The sequence below is a fragment of the Manis pentadactyla genome, chromosome 2 (genome assembly GCF_030020395.1).
Source record: "Manis pentadactyla isolate mManPen7 chromosome 2, mManPen7.hap1, whole genome shotgun sequence".
NCBI lineage: Eukaryota > Metazoa > Chordata > Mammalia > Pholidota > Manidae > Manis > Manis pentadactyla.
The window spans coordinates 19,754,545-19,765,525 of record NC_080020.1 but is presented as its reverse complement, the minus strand read 5'-3'; the positions used below and the strand labels follow the sequence as shown (position 1 = coordinate 19,765,525).

At 40.3% G+C, this 10,981-nt stretch overlaps 1 pseudogene; it reads left to right on the top strand.

Moving 5' to 3' along the window:
* The first annotated feature begins 2,638 nt into the window (after nt 1–2,638).
* On the top strand, nt 2,639–4,921 carry LOC130682651 (mRNA export factor GLE1-like; annotated as a pseudogene).
* Nucleotides 4,922–10,981: the final 6,060 nt, after the last annotated feature.

Genomic DNA, 10,981 nt, shown 5'->3' with positions numbered 1-10,981 from the left:
ATATATATTATTTCAATAATTCTTCATGGAACCACTACCCACAATACTTATACAAGAGAAATTAAGAAATGTAAGTAAAAAACCTATATATGAATATTTATAACACCTTCATTCATAAATGTTCCAAATTGAATATAACCTAAATATCCATCAGCTGGAATGGATAAACAAATCATGGTACATCTATACAATAGACTATTTGCACATCTATAAAACAAAACAAACGAATACACACAACATTAACGAATCTTAAAAGCATCATGCTAAGTGAAAGAAGCCAGACAGGAAAGGCTACAATTTCCATGACTCCATTTTCATGGCACTGTGGAAAAGGCAAAACAGAAGAGCAAAAAGATCAGCAATTGGCTGGTTTGGGGTTGGGGCAGGAATTGCCTACAAAGGGAAGTTTCTGGAGTAATTAAAATATTCTATATCTTGACTATAGTCACGGTTACATGACTGTATCCATTTGTCAAAACTCACAGAACTGTTCACCTAATAGGGGTGACTTTTAGTATATATAAATTATACTAAAATAAATCCAATTTAAAAGATATTATGCATGTGTTTACAGAAAGTACATTGGCCAATCTTCAGACTCAGGGAAAGAATTCCTGCTCTAGAATCAAACAAACTTTGAAATGAAAAGGTCTCCCAAAACATCTAGACTACACCTACCTAATTCAAAGATAGAAAAATTGAAGACCAGAAAAATACAATACTATTTGCAGGATCACATCCTTACTAGTGATGTTCATTCTTGCAACTGATATTAGTTGTACACTTACTGCATTGAAATCACTATGCTAGGGCCACCTAGCTGGATATCCCAGCTAATAAGAAAAATGAGACTTGTTGCCTTGAAGGTCTGGGATTTTTAACTCAGGTCTTCGGTTGTAGTTTATTCCCAGTAGACTAGAGAGGCTTCAGGGAATATTTAGTTTCCAGATGTTGCTGGAGCACTGGGTTGGAAGCAAGGAGACCCGTATGTGAATGAAGTGAGCTGCAGGGAGGATTGACCTTTGAGACACCGACTGGTATCTGAGCCTCCCCTTTCTTGCTCACAACTAGATGGGAAAATAGTTGAATTCCTAGAACAACCAACTTCAACTCCCACACTGGGCAAAGAGCAAGAACTTCCCTAGAAGCATGAGCTATTACAATTAAAAGAAAATGGCAACTTTAACAAGGAGCTGTTTAACAATAGTGCCATGAGGGACAGCAGAATGGGCTTGAGGGACAGATGGACCTGGGTTCAAACCCCGGCCTTGTACTACTTGTGTCACTGTGTACAAGTCACTTAATAAATTTATTACCAGAGTCTTTGTGCAAAATGAGGAAAACAATGATACCCATGTCTCCCAGGGTTGGTATGAAGGCTGAACAGGATAATGCATGCACCTGACACACTGTCATCTCTTAATTAATGTCAGTCATAGTTGCTTCAAATGCCATCATCACCTGAGTTTTTGCATTCACTTCCTATATCAGTTGAAAGTTTCTTCCTGATCAAAAAGTCCAGGTTGCTACTTAGTCACCAGACAAAGCAATTTCAGCCTCTTTCCTTTTGGATCAAGTCACTTGACATTCAGCAGGGGAAGAAGTTACCAAGCTGCTGAAGTGTACACCTGAGTCCCCTTTAGCATCTGTCAGACTGGCTGAAACTTCAGCACGGACGGGCCGATTCAGATGCACCAAAGCCTTCCAGATAGATCTCTGTGCCCAGAGACCAATCAATCGCTTCCTGTCCTGAGGACCATGCAGTGACAGGACTGTGTCCAGCTGAGACAGGGAGTCTAAGTAGAGGGGCACAGGGAAGCAGGCACATGCCCACTGGAGGAAGGGGTCCTGTAGCAATATGCCACAGTACTCCATCAGAGCAGCAGGGGTGGTAGAAAAGAATCCAATATTAAAACATCACAAATTATTAATCATTTATGTTTTTTGTACAAATCATTATATTTTTGGTACAAATTTCCAAAAATAATGTGCCTCAAATTTTTCTGCATTAGTAGGGATGTATAGCAAATGGAACTTGCTCATCGACAAATAGAAGTGGAAAAGAACATTCTTTGGCTTGTGGCCTGCAAATAACCAATGGCGCAGTGATTTGGGGTCTTGCAGGGATGGAAAACCTAACATCAATTGTATCCTTAATGCATTGGTAAGAAGCGAAACTGCCTCACCACAGCTAGTATTCTCCCTCAATATGGTTCTCAAGCACCTTCTCATAACAGTTCTCTGACAGACAAGGCGAGCTTGTTCGAAGGTACCTATCAATTTAGGGAGCTTGTCTTCAGACACCTGCAAGGCAGCCACTTTTAGGTGAAAGAGAAAAGAGTAATCACAGAGTAAAGTAAAAGTCAAGAGTTTTTATTTTAAAAAACTGTATCAAGACCAGATCTCTGGCTAGGGTTACACACACATGGAACAGATTGGGGGGCAAACAGATCAGAAACCTACTAAATTTCTGAGGGGATTGTACAACCAAAGAAACCACAGACTTGGTCTACCAAAGTCTGTCCAGCCTCTAAAATAATCCCTGGGCTCTAACACCTGTGCCAGCAGGGATCAGGATATAAAACTGTGAAATCCCTCCACAAAAGGCATAACTTCAGTGCCCACTTCAGATGTGGTCATGGAGGAAAGTGGAAGAGAAGAATCTCAAGGGCAGAGCCAGGGACATGGAGGACAAAAGTCAGAGGAGAACTTCTCAGGGACCAGAAGGAGAGGCAAGTGGGTTATCCAAACTCCTTACAATTCTTGCCCAGATGTACTTCAAAGTTGCCATGGGCTAGGGGCTATTACGTTCTCCATTCTCTCTTTTGTGAAATGGACATTTTTGACTGCTGTGAGTCTGTTTCCATTTCACAACTGTGTCTTAGATGTGTGTTGGGGAAGAGATAATTAACTGACATATATATGATTATATTAAGTCCTCAATTTTTTTAAATTTCTGATATCAATACAAATGAGGAATGTACAATGTCAAATACGTCTATTGTTCTGTTATAAAACACCAGTACAATTCCTGGAATTTTTTTCTCCTTTTATAGATGCCAAGTTTAATTATATATGATAGAGTAACCCTACTGCTGTAAATGCAAAACAAAAAGAGAAGAAAAGCAAAAAAGGATCATAAAGTTAAAAGTTGTGGTAGCCATTGGGACACATCAAAGGCAGGATTTCCTTCTAGCCAGTGCACCCGGGCCAATGGTTCTGTTTCATTATTCCCTGGGGATGCCAAAGGCAAATGGCCAGTCACATGATACAAGACTGTCTTCCACAGGCGCTGCCCCATTTTAGAGTCAACCAGCAGTGTATGAAGATTCCAGTTTCTCCACGTGCACAGCAATACATACTCAGTGTTCTGCAATCTGGAGGCTGCAACCTTCAGAAGCTCCCCGCCTCAAGTACCTGCAGGAAAACGAGTTTTAAAGGGCCAAATCCCGAGCGCAGGTGAGCTGGAAGACTGGCTGGGTGGTGGAGGCGGCTATAAGCTGTTAGGGGAGGGGTTGCGCGTGCGTGTCCTGGAGACAAAAGCGAGCGCCAACCCCACGCAGCTGATTCGAGCATTTCTGCTGCCACACCTGGCGTCTGGGAAAAGCTGCAGGAGCGTTAGCCATGCTGTCGCAGGGTCACTGTTAGGAGACCCTGGAGGCACTGCGCAGTTCTAACAAAGGTTGCCTCTGCTATGACCGTGACTGGCTGCTGCGGGGCGAGGATACTTTAGAAGAAATTACGTCTCCTCCCAAGCTGTCTTCTTACTGTGGATGGGTATTAGATCATATCTTAGCCCATCAGCAAGAGAGTCCACTTCCCTCGAAAACTTCAACATCGACTAGATCTACTTCAGACCTGGAACAGCCTTCATTTGTTTCCTCATCTCCTGTCACAAGCCCTGGCTTCTCACCAGCCTCCTCAACAGCAAATGGAACCAAGAGCAAAGGTGAGTCCCAGCACACACAATCTATGGTACTTCAGTCCCCCGGGGGGTCACAGTGGAAGGCTGCATTCGGATGTATGAGCTGGTTTACAGAATGAAAGGAGTGGAGAGGCTGAGGCACCAGCAGGAGGAGCAGGAGAAGAAGGCGCGAGACCTCTCTGAGATGGCTTCTGAAGAACTGAAGCGGTTTGATGAGAGGATGGAGCTGAAGCGTCAAGAAGTCCAGTACCTATGGGAATGGATGGAGAAGAGCTCCAGAGAAGCCCTGGCCCACCAAGAGAAGCTAAAAGCTGAGCATCGCCACTGAGCAAAGATTCTCAACCTGAAGCTGCAGGAGACAGAGCAACAGCGCCTGAAGCAAGCGGAACAGGAGCGGCTGTGGAATAAAGGCTGATCCGCCTGTGGAGACGCTATGCCCTGTAGGAGGAGGTGCTGCACCTCAGCCAGCAGCTGGACGCCTCGGAGCAGCACAGAGACCTGAAGGCTGACCTTTCTGCCTTCCGCACCCAAAGCAACCAGCTGTGTGGCCTCATCTCGGGGATCATCCGGGCCACTTGTGACATGAGGGGACTTCAGAGGGACTCTGTCTTCAGTCTTTGAAATGGAGAACCTTAAAAACAAAATTGTTTTGATTCAAAACTAGTGCATGCTTTTTGTAGAGAATGGCAAACATCACTTGTCATCTCCTAACCTAGAGTTAGCCACTGTGACATTTTCTGTTTCTTCCCTGCCTGTGTGAGATTCCCTATCCCAAACTGGACTCATCTAGATAGAGTTTCATATTGTAACTTAAAAAGTACATGTTTCTTCTGATTGCAAAATACTTTAATTCATTCAGTAATATTTACCTGCTGTGAATACAGTAAAAATGGAAACTTTACAGAAATGGGGAATTGCTTTTTTTGAGCACATGACTACTGTAATCGTTAAAAGTATTTTTATTTTTTTAAGGCACTGTTAAGAAATGCAGGTATTGCCTTGACAAATAGTAGATATGAAATAAATACTTGATAAACAGATGAAATTGGATACTTCCAATATATAGCCATATTAAAATTTATTGAAAAAAATGCCTGTTGAATATTTAAGTTTCTTTATTCTCACTACCACGCATAACACAGCAGCTTATATGTCTTATCCATATTTATGATTAATTGAGATAAATTCCTAGAAGTGAATTAGTCAAAGAATTTTAAGGTTCCTGATTCACATCCAAAAGTTACACCAATTCACACTTGTATAAATTGTATGTTCTCACCCTTAGTTCATATGCCTACCAGAGTTCATGATTTAAAAAACCAACTTATATGACCTATAAATTATTAAGAACTTTAAGCATTTATCATATCTGAGGAAGAAATTAATTTTTATAGCCTGTTGTTCCCTTTGAACTCTCTCCATGGATTTTGCTTACCTTTCTTTTTGTAAAACTTCAAACCTATACAGAAGTAGAACAGCCCAGTGGGCCTCATGCACCCATTCCCCAGCTTCAGCAAGACTCGACACGGGGCAGTCTTGTTTCATCTATAGTTCCACCCACGCCCCTCCCCCAGATGGCAAACACAGGAACATGTTGGTTTATCTGGAAAATACTTCGGTATGTACCTCTAAAAGAGGTTTGTACCTTTAAAAATATGGCCCTCGTATGTACCTCTAAAAGATGAAACTCTCTGTTAACATAACCAGATACAAATCTTATACCTACAAAACTAAAAAGTTTCCTTAATATGACCAGGTATCTAGTCATTATTCAAATTTCTGTAATTATTTTAAAAATGTTTAACAATTGGTTAGAAAAATAACATCCACACAGAGTTCAGCCTTTTGGTTTGCTTTATACATGTCTTCCTTTGCCCAGATAAAAGATAGCCTACTAGAGGTACTATTCTAGACTTTGCTTTTTTTTTTTCAATTTAGGGGTTGTTTAAGGAGTTTGGCCCAGTGATTTCAGGCTGCCACCTCCTGCCCATATTTTTTTTATTTAAGTGTCATTGCTATATCATCTTTATTTTTTTATTTTATTATTTTGGTATCATTAATCTGCAATTACATGAAGAACATCTTGTTTACTAGGCTCTGCCCTTCACCAAGTACTCCCCACAAACCCCATTACAGTCACTGTCCGTCAGCATAGTAAGATGCTGTAGAACCACTACTTGTCTTCTCTGTGTTGCACAGCCCTCCCTGTGAACCCCCTACATTATATATGCTAATCATCATGCCCCCTTTCTTTTTCTCTGCCCTTATCCCTCCCTTCCCACCCATCCTCCCCAGTCCCTTTCCCTTTGGTAGCTGTTAGTCCTTTCTTGGGTTCTGTGATTCTGCTGCTGTTTTGTTCCTTCAGTTTTTCTTTGTTCTTATACTCCACAGGAGTGAAGTCATTTGGTACTTGTCTTTCTCTGCCTGGCTTATTTCACTGAGCATAATACCCTCTAGCTAAATCCATGTTGTTGCAAATGGTAGGATGTTTTCTTCTTATGGATGAATAATATCCCATTGTGTATATATACCACATCTTCTTTATCCATTCATCTATTGATGGACCCTCAGGTTGCTTCCATACCTTGACTATTATAAATAGTACTGAAATAAACATAGGGGTGTATATGTCTTTTTGAATCTGGGACCTTGTTTTCTTCAGGTAAATTCCTAGGAGTGGAATGACTGGATCAAATGTTATTTCGGTTTTTAATTTTTTGAGGAACCTCAATAATTGCTTTCCACAATGGTTGAACTAATTTACATTCCCACTAACAGTGTAGGAGGGTTAACCTTTCTCTGCATCCTCGCCAGCATTTATTGTTTCTTGTCTTTTGCATGTTGGCCCTCTTAACTGGTGTGAGGTGATATCTCATTGCAGTTTTAATTTGCATTTCCCTGATGACAAGTGATGTGGAGCCTCTTTTCATGTGCCTGTTAGCCATCTGAATTTCTTCTTTGGATAAGTGTCTGTGCATATACTGTGCCCATTTTTTTTTTATTGAAGGGTAATTGACAACAGTATTACATTACATTAGTTTCAGGTGTACAACACAGTGATTCAACATGTATATACATGATAATTCTAGGTACCAGCTATCACCATACCAAGTTGTTACAATATTTTGACTATATTCCTTATGCTATACATTACATCCCGGTTACTTATTTATTTTACAATTGGAAGTGTGTTTATATATATATATATATATATATATTTTGTGAGGGCATCTCTCATATTTATTGATCAAATAGTTGTTAACCACAATAAATTTCTGTATAGGGGGGTCAATACACAATGCACAATCATTAATCCACCCCAAGCCTAATTTTCGTCAATCTCCAATCTTCTGAAGCATAACGAACAAATTCTTACATGGAGTACAAATTCTTACATAGTGAATAAGTTACATGGTGAACAGTGCAAGGGCAGTCATCACAGAAGCTTTCGGTTTTGTTCATGCATTATGAACTATACACAGTCAGTTCAAATATGAATATTCATTTGATTTTTAAACTTGATTTATATGTGGATACCACATTTCTCTCTTATTATTATTTTTAATATAATGCTGAAGTGGTAGGTAGATACGAGATAAAGGTAGAAAACAGAGTTTAGTGTTGTAAGAGAGCAAATGTAGATGATCAGGTGTGTGCCTGTAGACTATGTGTTAATCCGAGCTAGACGAGGGCAATAAACATCCATGTATGCAGAAGATTTCTCTCAGAACATGAGGGGGGAGGTTCTAAGCCTCACCTCTGCTGCACCCCATTTTCTCACCAGATGGCCCCCTGCGACTGTGCCTGTCTTAGGTTGTTCCTCCCTTGAGGAATCTTACCCGTCTCTGGCTAACCAGTCATCTTCCGGGGCCATACAGGGAAATGTTAATTTGGTAAGTGAGAGAGAAGCCTTATTGTTTGAAAAGGTTAGCTTTTTACTTCTTTGCATATTTATGCCCTGTGACTTCTATGCCCAGCATTTGTCTTGAGGTGTCTTTACCACTTGGAAGAATTATGATACTCGGTAAATTCGACATGTGGCACGAGTTCTATTTAAAGGTTGTGATTAGGTAGGAAGAAGAAAAGCTATAGAAGTAGCAGGCAGAAGAAAACCTGGGAAGATTGATTATTTCTTTGACATATCTTCTTATAGAGTAACTTCAGCATGGATAGGTTTTAAACTACTAATTAAATTGTACACACACATTAACATAATAGGAATATAGTTACCTAACCAAAGCATACCTGTAATTACCAGCCATCTCCAGTGAAACCAAGAAAACCAGTTAGGCACCTTAGGCATTTGTGAAAACTTATCTATGATATGGTGGATATTGTCCGACTGAACTTAAACAGTCTGAGAGAATTCAGAAAAACTAGAACAACCCATTCCTGGGGACTGTTCATATCCCATATGTTCTTTTAATGATAAATAGTCTGTGGTTGTAAGATTTTGGAGCGCTACAATTTGCACTTCTCCTAATTCTTGGTTGAGTTTCAACAGTATAGATCCAGTCCAATTTTTTGTTTAACTGTATGCACAGGCCAGCTTAGATATCTCCTTCATCATTCCCATGGCAAGTCCAGGAACTGGTGGGATGACTGCATCTACACCTGTGACAGTGCGTGGATCTTTGTTGGAGTTTTTTTTTTTGCTGATCATTTTCTGTCATGAGTCTTCCCGAGAGTGCTGATGTTGGAAGTTCTTTTTCATATCGTATCTTAGTTCATTTTCGGGGTAGCCAAATTAGGCTTTGATCCTCTGTATAAACACAAACAGACCCTTTGCCTACACTTTTATATGCCCTTTATATCTTTGTGTAGAACTCATTAGAGGTCACCACATAGGAACTGCTTTTTTTCTTTTTTAATCATTAATCCACACTTACATGACGAATACTTTGTTTACTAGGCTCTCCCCTATACCAGGTCCCCCCTATATACTCCTTTACAGTCACTGTCCATCAGCGTAGCAAACTGTTGTAGAATCACTACTTGTCTTCTCTGTGTTGTACAGCCCTCCCCTTTCTCCCACCCCGCTATGGATGCTAATCTTAATACCCCTCTTTTTCTGCCCCCCCTTATCCCTCCCTATCCACCCATCCTCCCCAGTCCCTTTCCCTTTGGTACCTGTTAGTCCATTCTTGAGTTCTGTGATTCTGTTGCTGTTTTGTTCCTTCAGTTTTTCCTTTGTTCTTATATTCCACGGATGAGTGAAATCATTTGGTATTTCTCTTTCTCTGCTTGGCTTGTTTCACTGAGCATAATACCCTCCAGCTCCATCCATGTTGCTGCAAATGGTTGAATTTGCCCTTTTCTTATGGCTGAGTAGTATTCCATTGTGTATATGTACCCCATCTTCTTTATCCATTCATCTATCGATGGACATTTAGGTTGCTTCCAATTCTTGGCTATTGTAAATAGTGCTGCGATAAACATAGGGGTGCATTGGTCTTTCTCATACTTGATTGCTGCATTCTTAGGGTAAATTCCTAGGAGTGCAATTACTGGGTCAACTGGTATGTCTGTTTTGAGCATTTTGATGTACCTCCATACTGCTTTCCACAATGGTTGAACAAGTTTACATTCCCACCAGCAGTGTAGGAGGGTTCCCCTTTCTCCACAGCCTCGCCAACATTTCTTGTTGTTTGTCTTTTGGATGGCAGCCATCCTCACTGGTGTGAGGTGATACCTCATTGTAGTTTTAATTTGCATTTCTCTGATAATTAGCGATGTGGAGCATCTTTTCATGTGTCTGTTGGCCATCTGTATTTCTTTTTTGGAGAACCGTCTGTTCAGTTCCTTTGCCCATTTTTTAATTGGGTTATTTGTTTTTTGTTTGTTGAGGCGTGTGAGCTCTTTATATATTCTGGACGTCAAGCCTTTATCGGATGTGTCATTTTCAAATATATTCTCCCATACTGTAGGGTTCCTTTTTGTTCTATTGATGGTGTCTTTTGCTGTACAGAAGCTTTTCAGCTTAATATAGTCCCACTTGTTCATTTTTGCTGTTGTTTTCCTTGCCCGGGGAGATATGTTCAAGAAGAGGTCACTCATGTTTATGTCTAAGAGGTTTGTGCCTATGTTTTCTTCCAAGAGTTTAATGGTTTCGTGACTTACATTCAGGTCTTTGATCCATTTTGAGTTTACTTTTGTATATGGGGTTAGACAATGGTCCAGTTTCATTCTCCTACATGTAGCTGTCCAGTTTTGCCAGCACCATCTGTTGAAGAGACTGTCATTTCGCCATTGTATGTCCATGGCTCCTTTATCAAATATTAATTGACCATATATGTCTGGGTTAATGTCTGGATTGTCTAGTCTGTTCCATTGGTCTGTGGCTCTGTTCTTGTGCCAGTACCAAATTGTCTTGATTACTATGGCTTTATAATAGAGCTTGAAGTTGGGGAGTGAGATCCCCCCTACTTTATTCTTCTTTCTCAGGATTGCTTTGGCTATTCGGGGTCTTTGGTGGTTCCATATGAATTTTTGAATTATTTGTTCCAGTTCATTGAAGAATGTTGCTGGTAGTTTCATAGGGATTGCATCAAATCTGTATATTGCTTTGGGCAGGATGGCCATTTTGTCGATATTAATTATTCCTAGCCATGAGCATGGGATGCGTTTCCATCTGTTAGTGTCCCCTTCAATTTCTTTTAACAGTGACTTGTAGTTTTCAGAATATAAGTCTTTCACTTCTTTGGTTAGGCTTATTCCTAGGTATTTTATTTTTTTTGATGCAATTGTGAATGGAGTTGTTTTCCTGATTTCTCTTTCTGTTGGTTCATTGTTGGTATATAAGAAAGCCACAGATTTCTGTGTGTTGATTTTGTATCCTGCAACTTTGCTGTATTCCGATATCAGTTCTAGTAGTTCTGGGGTGGAGTCTTTAGGGTTTTTTTGTACAGTATCATGTCATCTGCAAATAGTGACAGTTTGACTTCTTCTTTGCCAATCTGGATTCCTTGTATTTTTTTGTTTTGTCTGATTGCCGTGGCTAGGACCTCCAGTACTATGTTAAATAACAGTGGGGAGAGTGGGCACCACTGTCTAGTT